This window comes from Pygocentrus nattereri, chromosome 7 (genome assembly GCF_015220715.1).
Source record: "Pygocentrus nattereri isolate fPygNat1 chromosome 7, fPygNat1.pri, whole genome shotgun sequence".
NCBI classification, from domain to species: domain Eukaryota; kingdom Metazoa; phylum Chordata; class Actinopteri; order Characiformes; family Serrasalmidae; genus Pygocentrus; species Pygocentrus nattereri.
The window spans coordinates 25,589,287-25,604,515 of record NC_051217.1 but is presented as its reverse complement, the minus strand read 5'-3'; the positions used below and the strand labels follow the sequence as shown (position 1 = coordinate 25,604,515).

General features: G+C 44.2%; 1 long non-coding RNA gene across 1 annotated transcript; it reads left to right on the top strand.

Annotated features, from left to right (window-relative positions):
• The first annotated feature begins 3,684 nt into the window (after window positions 1-3,684).
• LOC108443042 lies at window positions 3,685-14,627 on the top strand. The gene is made up of 2 exons (XR_001859103.2): window positions 3,685-4,059; window positions 11,761-14,627. It is a non-coding gene; the product is annotated as an uncharacterized LOC108443042 (long non-coding RNA).
• The last annotated feature ends 602 nt before the right edge of the window (window positions 14,628-15,229 follow it).

The window sequence follows — 15,229 nt, the reverse complement described above, 5'->3', positions numbered from 1 at the left end:
AGGAAAAATATGACCCAAGAAATTCTTGTGACTTTTTATTGTTTTTATGTTTATTTGAATTACGAATATGCATTTATTCTAATGTATATTGTGATAAACTCACTGCTGAGGTACATTGTTTAAAAATTTGCTTAGATGCCTAAAACTTTCACACAGTACTGTATAAATATCGCTGCTGTCAGAACGAAACCTCGTATCTCCAAAATGGTAACTTTACAGGAGAAGGAAAAAACACACATTACTTTCAATGTAAGTCAATGGAACCAGAATTTTTTCCAATTTTCTCATGTTTGTCCATTTATTTTGGGCCATCCACCATGAAATTCACACAAAATATAAAGGCCAACATGTATTTTCAAATTGTGCTCTCCAAGGGGGATTCCGAGGCGCTCCCAGGCCAGCTGGGCGATATAGTCACGCCAGCGTGTCCTGGGTCTTCCCCGGGGTCTCCTCCCAGGTGGACTCGCCTGTGACACCTCCCAAGGGAGGCGTCCAGGAGGCATCCTAACCAGATGCCCGAACCACCTCAGCTGGCTCCTCTCGACGTGAAGAAGCAGCGGCTCTACTCCGAGTCCCTCCCGGATGACTGAACTTCTCACCCTATCTCTAAGGGAGAGTCCAGACACCCTGCGGAGGAAACTCATTTCGGCCGCTTGTATTCGCGATCTTATTCTTTCGGTCATTACCCAAAGCTCATGACCATAGGTGAGGGTGGGAACGTAGATCGACCGGTAAATCGAGAGCCTTGCCTTATGGCTCAGCTCTTTCTTTACCACAACAGACCGGTAAAGAGCCCGCATCACTGCTGACCCAGCACCAATCCGCCTGTCAATCTCCCGCTCCCTTGTACCATCACTCGTGAACAAGACCCCGAGATACTTGAACTCCTCCACTTGAGGCAAGAGCCTATCCCCGACCCAGAGAGGGCTCTTGACCCTTTTCCGCCTGAGAACCATGGTCTCGGATTTAGAGGTACTGATTCTCATCCCAGCCGCTTCACACTCGGCTGCAAACCGATCCAGCGAAAGCTGAAGTTCGCGGCCTGATGTCCCCAATAGGACCACATCATCTGCAAACAGCAGCGATGTGACCCTGAGGTCACCAAACCGGACACCCTCCATCCCTTGACTGCGCCTAGAAATTCTATCCATAAAAATTATGAATAGAATCGGTGACAAAGGGCAGCCCTGACGGAGTCCAACTCTCACTGGGAACGAGTCTGACTTACTGCCGGCTATGCGAACCAAACTCCAGCTTTGTTTGTACAGGGCCTGAATGGCTCGTAGCAAAGAGCCATGTACCCCGTACTCCCGAAGCACCTCCCACAGAATACCCCGGGGAACACAGTCGAATGCCTTCTCCAGATCCACAAAGCACATGTGGACTGGTTGGGTAAACTCCCATGAACCCTCCAGAATCCTGTTGGTCCAGTGTTCCACGACCAGGGCGGAACCCGCACTGTTCCTCCTGGATCCGAGGTTCGACTATAAGCCGGACTCTCTTCTCCAGTACCCCTGCATAGACCTTGCCAGGGAGGCTGAGGAGTGTGATTCCCCTGTAGTTGGAACACACCCTCCGGACCCCTTTTTTAAAAAGAGGCACCACCACCCCAGTCTGCCAATCCAGTGGCACCGCCCCCGATGTCCACGCAATGTTGAAAAGGCGTGTCAGCCAAGACAGCCCCACAACATCCAGAGCCTTGAGCAACTCAGGGCGGATCTCATCCACCCCTGGAGCCTTGCCACCAAGGAGCTTCTTAACTACCTTAGCGACTTCGGCCTCAGTAATGGACAAGCCTATTCCCATGTCCCCAGACTCAGCCTCCTCACTGGAGAACGTGTCGGTGGGATTGAGAAGGTCCTCAAAGTATTCCTTCCACCGCCCAATGACGTCTTCAGTCGAAGTCAGCAGCACACCATCTCCACTATATACAGTGCTAGTGGCACACTGCTTTCCCCTTCTGAGTCGCCTGACGGTTTGCCAGAATCTTTTCGGAGCCGACTTAAAATCACTTTCCAAGGCCTCACCAAACTCCTCCCATACAGAGGTTTTTGCCTTGGCGACAACTGAAGCCGCAGATCGCTTGGCCTGTCAATACCTGCCAGCTGCCTCTGGTGTCCCACAGGCCAACCATGCCCGGTAGGACTCCTTCTTCAGCTTGACGGCATCTCTCACCTGGGGTGTCCACCACCGGGTTCGAGGATTACCGCCCCAACAGGCACCAACTATCTTACGGCCACAGCTACAGTCAGCCGCTTCAGCAATGGAGGAACGGAACATGGCCCATTCTGAGTCAATGTCCCCCACCTCCCCCGATATCCGGTCAAAGTTCTGACGGAGGTGTGAGTTGAAGATCAATCTGACAGGTTCTTCTGCTAGACGTTCCCAGCAAACCCTCACTATACGTTTGGGCTTGCCTGGTCTGACCGGCATCTTCCCCCACCACCTGATCCAACTCACCACCAGGTGGTGATCAGTTGACAGCTCAGCTCCTCTCTTTACCCGAGTGTCCAAAACACATGGCCGCAAGTCCGATGACACGACTACAAAGTCAATCATTGAACTGCGGCCTAGGGTGTCCTGGTGCCATGTGCACTTATGGACATCCTTGTGTTCAAACATGGTGTTCGTGATGGACAAACTGTGGTTTGCGCAGAAGTCCAAAAACTGAACACCACTCGGGTTCAGATCAGAGATGCCATTCCTCCCAATCACACCCCTCCAGGTCTCACTGTCATTGCCCACGTGAGCGTTGAAGTCCCCCAGTAGGACAATAGAGTCTCCAGGAGGAGCACTTTCAAGCACCCTTCCCAAGGACTCTAAGAAGGCTGGGTACTCTGAACTGCTGTTCGGTGCATAAGCACAGACAACAGTCAGGACCCGTTCCCCAACCCGAAGGCGTAGGGAAGCTACCCTCTCGTCCACCGGAGAAAACCCCAACATACAGGCACCGAGTCGAGGGGCTATGAGAAAGTCCACACCTGCCCGCCGCCTCTCACCATGGGCAACTCCAGAAAAGAATAAAGTCCAGCCCCTATCAAGGAGATTGGACCCAGAGCCCAAGCTGTGTGTTGAGGTGAGCCCGACTATATCTAGCCGGTATCTCTCAACCTCGCGCACCAACTCAGGCTCCTTCCCCGCCAGTGAGGTAACGTTCCAAGTTCCAAAAGCCAGTTTCAGCAACCGAGGATCAGAACGCCAAGGCCCACGCCTTCGGACACTGCCCGATCCACAACGCACCGAACCCCTACTACTGCCCCTCCCATTGGTGGTGGGTCGATGGGAGGGGGGACTCATGTAACTCCTTCGGGCTGGGCCCGGCCGGGCACCATGAGTAAATGCCCGGCCACCAGACGCTCGCTGGCGAGCCCCTCCCCCAGGCCTGGCTCCAGGGTGGGGCCCCGGTAACCCTGTTCCGGGCAGGGTACACAAGTCCTGCTTTTGTGTCTTCATATGGGTTATTATGGATCACACTTTGTCTGACCTGTCACCTAGGAACAGTTTGCCATGGGAGACCCTACCAGGAGCTTTTGCTCCAGACAACATAGCTCCTAAGATCATTCAAGCATGCAAACCCCTCCAGGTGGTGATCCAAGGAGAGGATATATATATATATATATATATATATATATATATATATATATATATATATATATATATATATATATATAATTGTTGTGTAACAGCCTCTGATTGCCTCTGCAAAGGTTGTTCAGTTAATTTTATTTTTATTTATTGGCTTTAGTAAAATCCCTGATTCCTCTTATTTTACAGACAGTATCAGCCCTGAATAACAGTAACAATAGAAATAGTTGTGTTATTTATAGTGATCGCTTACAGAACCTTTTGATCGAGTTGACAAATTAATGTTACGTTCTCATGTTTAACAGCAGTCTCCAGCGCCATGGGAATGGACAGAGGTCGGGTCAAGGCCAGCAGGCTGCGGACGTTCCTCCTTGTTCACCTCCTTCGCCTTCGTCCGCCGTGATGAAGCTGCCCTGATGTGACGTTTCACCACCGGAAAGAGCCAAAACACTAACCAAACCTGATCAGCCGCGGGTCAGTATGTTTACGTCAGTATATGTTCATGCTTGCTGCCCGTCAAAAGTTTGGGGACAACTTTGAGTCTTCAAATTATGAAAAAAAAAACCCTGTAAATGTTTGGATTGTCATAATGCAGCTATAAGAACTCTCAGCTTCATGTTTATTAACATTTCTCATCAGGACGAAAAGCAGGATTTAAATGATGATCTGACAGTTTCCTTTTCTAATCTGTTCTTAAAAACTCACATTAAAGCTCTTTTGCTACAAACGTGTTTTAAACACCTGAAAGGTTTGAGTGCTGATGGAAGTGGGCGTGGCCTTTGCGCTGTATATTGACCATATTTATTCATATCCTCTAAATAAACCTGATAAATTAACTGAGTAATGTGCCTGGAGGTTAAGGCTTTAATATGGCACATTATTATAAACCAACAAATAAAAATATGATCATTTGTATTAAAAGCATTTTTTAAAGCCTTCACAGATTTACTTTCTGGACTAAGCGGTTAACGACGACGATGATGATGATGGTGATATTAGTGTTAATGCTTACTGACCACCTCCTTGTTTCTACGCTCACTGTCCATTTTATCAGCTCCTCTTACTGTATAGGTGCACTTTGTAGTTCTACAGTTACAGACTGTAGTCCATCTGTTTCTCTGATACTTTGTTACCCTGTTCTTCAGTGGTCAGGACCCCCATGGACCCTCACAGAGCAGGTACTATTTGGGTAGTGGGTCATTCTCAGCACTGCAGTAACGCTGACGTGGTGGTGGTGTGTTGTGCTGGTCTGTGTCGGTCAGACACAGCAGTGCTACTGGAGTTTTAAACACTTGTAAGTGTCCACTTACTGTCCACTCTATTAGACACTCCTACCTTGTCATTCCACCTTGTAGATGTAAAGTCAGAGGTGATAGCTCATCTGCTGCTGCAGTTTGTGTTGGTCATCCTCTAGTCCTTCATCAGTGGTCACAGAACGCTGCCCACAGGACGCTGCTGTGTCTGATCCACTGAGACCAGCGCAACACACTCTTAACACAACACCACCACGTCAGTGTTACTGCAGTGCTGAGAATGACCCACCACCCAAATAGTACCTGCTCTGTGAGGGTCCAGGAGCTGATAAAATGGACAGTGAGCGCAGGAAGGAGGTGGTCAGATTGTTATGCCTGATTGGTGTGTGTGTGTGTGTATGGTTAACTCTTCGTCTTAGTCTATGCCAGTGCAAGCTTCCGTCAGCTGTTCGTCTGAGAGTCATGTGACACTTGAACATGTTATGTAACACCTGAGTGAGAATTTTTTTTTGGCGCTGAGGACTCCTTCTCAGTTCTTTCTCTTGTGCAGGCCTGCATGTAAAAAGTGCAAGTATTTCTTCTTTTTATTCCTCTGTCTTTTGTCCTCAAAGTTTTGACAGGCAGTGTCTGTGTGAGAGCCTTTAACTCTTTATCTTCTGTACTTACGCGAGCACAGCTTATCTATAAAGAGATCATTACTGTGGAGGGGGTTAGTGTTGAGTGTTGAGCCTGCCAGCCTTTTACAGTGTTTGCACACATAGTTCGTTTTAAAAGAACCGACCCGGGTTCTGTTAAAGTGAACCTGGAAGGGAAGCAACTGCAGATGGCCTCAGTTGTTTTTTTGTTCAGTGTAAGTGAACTCTAAAGAGGACTCGGTTTTCTTTGGGATCTCAGACCACTTCTTGTTCAGACCACAACTCCATTAGAACTCGGACCCCTTTCACAGCACTCACGGTCCACAGCGCTCGCTGAGTGGGCAGCGTTCTCTGATAAATTCGACCCATCAGATGACGAGAAGAACCACCAGACCCGCCTGCTGCTTGCCTATTGGCCGCGCTTAAACGATTGGCTGAAGTGCATCGCACAAAATTGGAATAATGGCCCTGGGGGTCCGCCGAGGTGGGCTCCACTTTCGGCGGTGGTCCTCACTCAAGCTCCAACCGGCAATGTTTCATTCATTCAGTGTTCTGAGTGAAAGCAGCTGAAAACTGTGTTGCGTGCCGAGCTTAAGTCTTTAACACAGTAAAATCACGTGACCTTATTGCTTTACTCTGTCAGCACTGATGTCTGTCTCAGATCACGGACAGACTTCATCCTGAGTAGAACCTTATAGATTACCCCTGGTCTGTTTTACCTGCTGAAGCACTGAAGACCGTAGGTGTGTGGACCCTGAGCCTCAAGCTCTTCACCATAAAGCAAAGCTAAAGCCGACTGGGGCCGTTTTGTTTTCACAGTGTACAAATTAATCGAACCGCAAAACAAACTACAAACGAACCTCAAGAGGTGGTCTCACTTCGGTTTGTTTTTGGGCCGTTTAGAGGGTCTGAGCTCGTTTGGTGTGTTCACATATGCAAAAACCATGACTCATGACTCACTTCAGACGTGAAATGGAGTATGAAAACACCCTTAAGGCTGCAGTAGTTCTTAATATAATAATATAATAACAATCCATGGTGTTATAAACACACATATTGTAATAACATGTTAAAAAAACCTCATGTTATGACTCATGTAATAAAATCTTAATCCAGTAATGTGTGTAAGGTTGTTTTCCTGCACATTAATTACCGTCCTGCTGTGTCAGTGGGCAGGTTTGGTGACGAGGGTGCAGACAGCAGGCGTGTGGGGCTCCCCGAGCAGCGGCCATCGCTGACCTGCATGCTACGGCTCCAGGGACCCCTCTACACACTGAGCATGCGTGTGTTTGAGTGTAATTGTGCCATAATGTAACAGTACCATAAAAATCCTGTACAAATAACTCTGTGCTGTAAAACAAACTGCACTGCAAAGCCTGACAAGTCAACGTAAGTGATTTGAGGAAACTGATTACCTCAAATGTTTTACGTTCAATAACTTAGTTGCACTTAAGTAAATTGAGCAAATTGTACTAACTCCATTTGTTTTGAGTATTTGGGGCTTATGTTTAAGCTCTACTAACTCCATACAATTAAGTAATTGTAAATTTAGTTCACTGTTAAGATAAACTAGGCTACCGCTTTGACAAATTCATATGTGCAGAGATATGATCAAAGACACTGTTAACAATGTCTTGTCCACCTTAATGTAGTTACAGACCACTTCCTCAAATCCTGACAGGTAGATCCGGATATAATTTCCGTAACATTTAAATACAGTAGCGCCAAACTCAGTAAAAAGACTTAATTCAGCTTTCTCAACACTGATTTGTGATCAGTGAATCTCAAAAGATTATAAGTCTAGTTAACACAAGGGAAAGTAGGCTGGGGAAACTGGCAACCCACAGATGGTGAATGATGGAGACAGATGATTAACAGATGGAGACATGCCCAATATGTAAATATATGATACTAAGAGCCAATAGGAATGAGATTTTACTCAAGAAGGTTGCAAACATTTATCCAGTAAAGCTGAGAGTCTAACCTGAAATGCAATACGTTTATTCAACTCAAAGATCCCGTTTGATTAGATCTTTTAGTCTGAAATCATCAAAATAAAAAAGTCAGAATTTATGAAAAAAGTCAGAATTTCCAATAACCCATCATTGGCCTGTTTGGATTTGCATGTAAAGTATATAATACATTTAAATTATAAAAGTGACCTCAACTCAAAATATGCAGAAAAAAATACTTTTACTCAAAATGACCGAGTTACTATCTCAACAATTCATTTTTGAGTTAATTAGAATTTTTCACATTAAGCAACTCCAACTTTCTGTGGTATTTAAGTTGTGTTTACCTTATATTTTCTTTTCGTTTCTTTCATTAAGCTTCATTAAGCGTCATCTGCCTCTCACAGTGTGGAGCTGCTGGATTCGTGTGTCCGTCTACAACCCCAATTCCAAAAAAGTTGGGATGCTGTGCAGAATGTAAATAAAAATAGGATGCAATTGAGTGTTCTTTAGCCCAGAGGACAGTGTCCATGATTTCCAAAAGGAATCTCAAATGTTGATTTGTCGGACAACAGGACACTTTTCCACTTCCCCTCAGTCCATTTTAAATGAGCTCAGGCCCAGAGAAGGTGGTAGCATTTCTGGATTCTTTCATTAAGCTGTGCAGTGAGTTTTACAGTGTAGAAACAACCCCATGTTATATTAACCCTGTGCTGAATGAACTGTTAACCCTCTTGGGTCCACAAACGCACCGGTGGACTAAATTAGATGTTTCTTGGTGATTCTATAAATGTCTTCATGATAATCCAGCTCAGAAATCCAGTTCAAATCCTTCCTGAATCCATAGAGCCGCTCCCCTTCCATTCCATCTCATCACAAGATCCTACGAGACTCACATCCGGAGTTATGAGCCTATGAAGAAGGGCTGAGATACACATCATCTGCCTCTCACCGTGTGGAGCTGCTGGATTCGTGTGTCCGTCTACAACCCCGATTCCAAAAAAGTAGGGATGCTGTGCAGAATGTAAATCAAAATAGGATGCAATTCAGTGGTCTTTAGCCCAGAGGACAGTGTCCATGATTTCCAAAAGAAATCTCAAATGTTGATTTGTCGGACAACAGGACACTTTTCCACTTCCCCTCAGTCCATTTTAAATGAGCTCAGGCCCAGAGAAGGTGGTAGCATTTCTGGATTCTTTCATTAAGCTGTGCAGTGAGTTTTACAGTGTAGAAACAACCCCATGTTATATTAACCCTGTGCTGAATGAACTGTTAACCCTCTGGGGTCCACAAACGCACCAGTGGACTAAATTAGATGTTTCTTGGTGATTCTATAAATGTCTTCATGATAAACCAGCTCAGAAATCCAGTTCAAATCCTTCCTGAATCCATAGAGCCGCTCCCCTCCCATTCCATCTCATCACAAGATCCTACGAGACTCAAATCCGGAGTTATGAGCCTTTGAAGAAGGGCTGAGATACACATCATCTGCCTCTCACCGTGTGGAGCTGCTGGATTCGTGTGTCCGTCTAAAACCCCACTTCCAAAAAAGTTGGGATGCTGTGCAGAATGTAAATAAAAATAGGATGCAATAAAATGCTAAACTATAGTTTTAAAGAAAAATACAACAAAGACAGCATATCAAATGTTGAAACTGAAAACATTCATTGTTTTTGAAAAATATTTGCCCATTTTGAATTTGATGCCAGCAACATGTTCCAAAAAAGTTGGGACGGGGGCCTGTTTACCATGATGTTTCATCACCTCTTCTTTAACAGCACTCTGTAAGCGTTTGGGAACTGAGGAGATGTTGCTGTAGCTCTGAAAGTGAAATGTTTTCTTGTTTGATTCAGGATTTCAGCTGATCATCAGTTTCAGGGGCTGATTTGTCATATTTTTCATTTTATAATGTGCAAAATGTTCTCAGTGGTGACCGGTCTGGACTGCAGGTAGGTCAGTTTAGTACTCGGACTCTTAATACAGAGTAATGCTGCTGTAATACCTGCAGAATGTGGTTTGACATCGTCGTGCTGAAATAATCAAGACCTTCTCTGAAAAAGACGTCATCTGGACAGCAGCACATGTTGCTAAACCATGTTTATATCATTCAGCATTAATGGTGCCTTCACAGATGAGCACATCACCCATGCCATGTGCACTAATGACCCCCTAAACCGTCATGAATACTGCTGTAGAACTGTGCACTGATAACAAGCTGAGTGGTCTTTAGCCCAGAGGACAGTGTCCATGATTTCCAAAAGGAATCTCAAATGTCGATTTGTCGGACAACAGGACACTTTTCCACTTCCCCTCAGTCCATTTTAAATGAGCTCAGGCCCAGAGATGGTGGCAGCATTTCTTGATCCTGTTTATATATGGTTTCTTCTTTGTGTTTTAGAGTTTTAACAGCATTTGTGGATGCAGTGATGAACTGTTTTCACAGTCAGTGGTTTTCAGAAGTGTTTCTGAGCCCATGTAGTGACTTCCACTACAGAATCATGTCTGTTTTTAATGCGCCCAAAGATCACGGCCAGCAATCCTCATCCCTCACATACAGAGATTTCTCCAGATTCTCTTTTAATGATATTATGTACCGTATACATAGATTTCTCAGTTTCAACATTTGATATGTTGTCTTTATTGTTGTCGCTATTTCCAATTACATGTAAGGTTTAAATGATTTGCACACCATTGCATTTTGTTTTTATTTACATTGTGCACAGCGTCCCAACTTTTTGGAAATAAGGTTGTACATTCTGTGTGAAACTGACCGACAGATGCTCAGTAAATCGCTAAGGACTGACTGTCGCGCTGGAAACCCTTCATTCTTCATTCAGTCCACATCAGAGACTCGTGTGAAATGGCGTCAGAGAGTTTCCAGCTGCTGAAGCTGCTGCAGCGGGTTTGGAAAGTAGTGAAGAAAAGAACTTTTATTGAGAATTTCTAAAAATTGTTTTCATTTTTTCAGCTTCAGGACTAAATATCTCTGTACACAGAGCTCCAGGTCAAAAGGGCATCATTATAGAGAGAACTGATGTACACTGGTCAGGCGTAACATCATGACCACCTCCTTGTTTCTATGCTCACTGTCCATTTTATCTGCTCCACTTACTGTATAGGTGCACTTTGTAGTTCTACAGTTACAGACTGTAGCATCTGTTTCTCTGATACTTTGTTACCCTGTTCTTCAGTGGTCAGGACCCCCATGGACCCTCACAGAGCAGGTACTATTTGGGTGGTGGATGATTCTCAGCACTGCAGTAACGCTGACATGGTGGTGGTGTGTTAGTGTGTTGCGCTTGTCTGAGTGGATCAGACACAGCAGTGCTGCTGGAGACACCTCAGTGTCACTGCTGGACTGAGAATAGTCCACCAACCAAAAATATCCAGCCAACAGCTCCTGTGGGCAGCATCCTGTGACCACTGATGAAGTACTAGAGGATGACCAACACAATCGGTGCAGCAGCAGATGAGCTATCGGCGCTGACTTTACAAGTTGGACCAACAAGGTAGGACAAGGTAGGAGTGTCTAATAGAGTGGACAGTGAGTGGACACAGTGTTTTAAAACACCAGCAGCACTGCTGCGTCTGATCCGCTCACACCAGCACAACATACATTGACACACCACCACGTCAGTTTTATTGCAGTGCTGAGAATGATCCACCACCCAAATAGTACCTGCTCTGTGAATGTCCATGGGGGTCCTGACCACAGAGAAACAGATGGACTACAGTCTGTAACTGTAGAACTACAAAGTGCACCTATACAGTAAGTGGAGCAGATAAAATGGACAATGAGCGTAGAAACACGGAGGTGGTCATGATGTTATGCCTGATTTATATATAACGTGTGTGTATTACATCCTATGCAAGAGCCTCTAAAGGCGCATTTAAGAATATATGGGGGAAAAAATGACCTCATCCACTCACTGAAGGTAATTCTCATATAGAGGGTGTGGTGAGATAGTTACGCCCCTGCTGCCCGCCCATGGTGTACGTGCATGCATATGAGTGTGAGGTCTGAGGTGGGTGTGTGAGCACGCAGACCACCCCTGGGAGGCAAGGGTGGTGGTGCGATTTGGTCGAGTTTGCCACAGATGATGCTATACAAGATTTTGATCTAAGCAGATTTTTGTTGTTGTATGAAGTCATGCGTCCAACCCAGCCTCAGCTTCCTCTGAGAGATAACAACCCTGAGAATGTTAAAGGTTCTCTTTATATGTAGGACAGAACGTTATTGTGTCTTATTTACTGTAACACATCCAACAAAGCTAAAGAGCCACAACATGAATAATGTGCCTGTTTCTTTTCTCTCTGTCTTATGTTGATTTGAAGCCTCCTGCTGTCTAATAAGGACCGGAGTGGAACGTGTAAAGGAAGCTACGTTCATCTACTTTGGAACAGCTGTACTGCACAGCGGGAGTCCTGCTGCTGGAGATGATCAGACTGCAGAGCACTTCATGAAGTTGGAGTTAATTCTGGCACAGGAATTATTTCAGATGATTGTAATTAATCTAAGTTTAACACAGCTGTTCAGTTTTTAGCTTTTCGTGATCATCTGCTTCTGTTAAAAACAGAATGTGGGTGTTTTTGTCAGCTGATTTGAGGCAAATACTTGTAAAATAAAGCTAAAAATGTGAAGACTTATGAAGGCATATAGGTCATTTGTAAATTTCTGATTGGTGCTATAACACCTTTAGAGGGCAGCAGTGAGCACCAGTTTTTTGTTTTTTTTTGAGGTTGGCCTTTCATGAGTCAGAAGCTTGGATATCCATACCTAGATGCCGCATTGTCTGCTGTTCTCTAAGGTGATATGTCTGGGCGTCCACCATGTTGGAGAGGTCAATATTCGCTTGTGAACAGATTCACTTGTATTGAGAGACGATGAGCCTCAGGATTAAATCAGCCATGACTTCCTTATTACTCAACTGATTTTCACCTAATCTGTTTACTTATAATCCTCAGACACAGATTAATCCAGGCCGCACGGATCTGCTCTCAGTAGGTTTTATTACTTTAATAACTGATCGTGATAATTAGTCCAGACCAGCAGGACAGTATTCTGTCTGATCCGGACGTTAAAAACCAAGTTTAGTGTGAGAAACAGAATCACACATCAGTAAATCCATCAGTGAGTGAATCAGTTCTGATATTAATACACAGAAAAATAAAATAAACCCCCAAAACACAGTAAGAAGGACGACATCGGCTTCCTATTGTCACGATTGGCTCCTCCAACTCCATGTGCTTTTTGTTTTTGGTCTTCCATGTTTGTTTTGGTTCATGCCCCTTGTTTTGTGACTCCGCCCCTGATTGTTTTCACCTGTCCCTCGTCTTCCCGGTGTCGTATTTAAGCCCTGTGTTTGCCCTTTGTTTTCGCTGGTCTTTGTTTGAATTTGGCTAGTCTTTGTTGATTGTTATCTTTTGTGTTGGTTGTACTGGTCTATGTACAGTTGTTGGTTCTGTTTTATTCTGGTTTGTCATGTCTGTCCCCCAATCTATCTGTGTTGGATCTATGACCCTGGACCATCTTGACTATGACCCTGGATTTGCCCACAATAAAAGTCGCTTATCTCCACATATGCGTCTGCCTCCTCGCTCCCCGTTACACCTATCTGCAAGCTTCTTACCAGAGGAAAAACAACCACATCAGCAGGTTCTCTGGGCCACGTTGACCACACGAACATATATAACCATAAACATCACACAGGCGTGAGTGTGGATCACTGCATTCCCTCCATTATATAATCCCATCCCACTTTCTGAGAGCGATATTCCTGAAATATTGGAATTCTGGACAGTATCTTTCTCAAAATGCCGCTCTGTAATGTTGCTGAATGCAGTCCAGCAGCGATGTTGACCTCCCCAATATGGCAGCGCCATTTGAGGTAACACTTCACATGCGCTCTGCTGCATAACCGTGCTATAAACATGTTACAGCAGATGTCATAAACTGTCATATAACATCTGACGTGTTTATATCAGGGTTGTGTCAGATTTACAGTTCAAGTAGTGTTACTATGTCAAACCGCTGTCCTATAGAACCTTTTTGAAAATGGGCTGTCCTGTATACAAGCTTGATATGGTGTCTATAGAATAACCCTTATCAAAAAGGTTCTGTTTAGAACCACATACAGCACATTCTTCATCAACCTGAAGAGCCGCTTCACCATGCTGAGAACCATTTATGCATGCACATGCTTTTCTGAGTGTTCGTGGTTCTAAATAGAACCACCCTCTTTAAAAAAGATGGTTCTTTAAGGGTTCTTCAATAGAGAGTAGTTCCATACAGAACCAAAACCACTTAAAGAACTCTTTGCATGATGAAGGGATTCTTTGCATGGTGCAGTGGTTCTTCAGATTGATGGACAATGTGCTGTAAATGGTTCTATACAGAACCTTTTCGAAATGGGTTTTATGTAGCAACCAAATGGGAACCAAGAACACTCAAAGAACCATGTACATGGCTGAATGGTTCTGCAGGTTGATAAAGAATGTGTTGTATATGGTTCTATATGGAACCTTTTTGAAAATTGGTTCTACTGTATACAAGCTTGACATAGTGACTATAAAAGAACCCTTTTCAAAAAGGTTTATATGCAACACATTCTCCATCAGTCTGAAGAACCAATTCACCATGCAGAGAACCATTTAGGCGTGCACATGCCTCTCTTGAGTGTTCATGGATCTAAACAGAAGCACACTCTTAAAAGAAGATGGTTCTTTTAAAGAGTTCTTTGCAATGTGCAATGGTTCTTCAGACTGATGGTGAATGTGCTGCATTGGTTCCACCTTAAATGACTCAGCTGTGAAGTTTGAATAAGAAGTCAGTTTCAGTCTCGTTCTAAGATGTTCTAAGATGTTCCACCACAGTTTGAGAACACACTTTCTGCTTCTTTTGTGCTTCTGCTGAAGATGCTTTTTTGGGAAGGTTCTTGATAACGTAATCAAAGGAAAAAAGACTTTATGGCAGAAATAGAGGCTCAAATCGAGGTTAATTATGAAGTTCTGTTGGTGTGACTCTCTGCCTCGTGTTTTGTTGTTTGCGAGGCTGTAAATAAATCAGCCCATTCTTTTCCTTCAGCTGCTCTGAGTCAGTTCACCTCTGATGAGCTGCAGTAATTCATTAAATGACTAAAGTCCTGCTTCCAGCAACAGCCCAGTGGATTAAGCAGAATGCTTTAAATAAAGCAGCGATTCTGGTTCCTCGGTCTGAGTCACTATGTTCTCCGGAGATGCTGGACTGTATGATCAAACTTCAGATTGATAAGGAATGTGTTGTATATGGTTCTATATAGAACCTTTTTGAAAATGGATTCTGTTGTGTACAAGCTTGACATCATAACCGTAGAAGAACCTTTTTGGGTGCTATACAGAACCAAATACAGCACATTCTCCATCAATCTGAAGAACCATTTCACCATGCATAGAAGTTTAGGCATGCAGATGCTTCATTCTACTGTATATAGAAGCACACTCTTAAGATGGTTCTTTAAGGGTTTGCATGAATAAAAGTTTCTTTTCATGGTCCAGTGGTTCTTCAGATTGATGAAGACATTATAACTGCTTGACATTATAACTGTAGAAGAACCTTTTGGGGTGCTATATAGAACCACATACAGCACATTCACCATCGCCAAAGTTCCAAAGAACCATCTAGGTATCTGGATCCTTCTTTGAGTGTTCATGGTTTTATACAGAAGCGGTCTTAACTAAAGAACCTTTGAAGAACCATCTTTTTTAAGTGTGTGCTTCCATATAGAACCATGAACACTCGGAAAAGCATTTGCATGCCTAAAGTTCT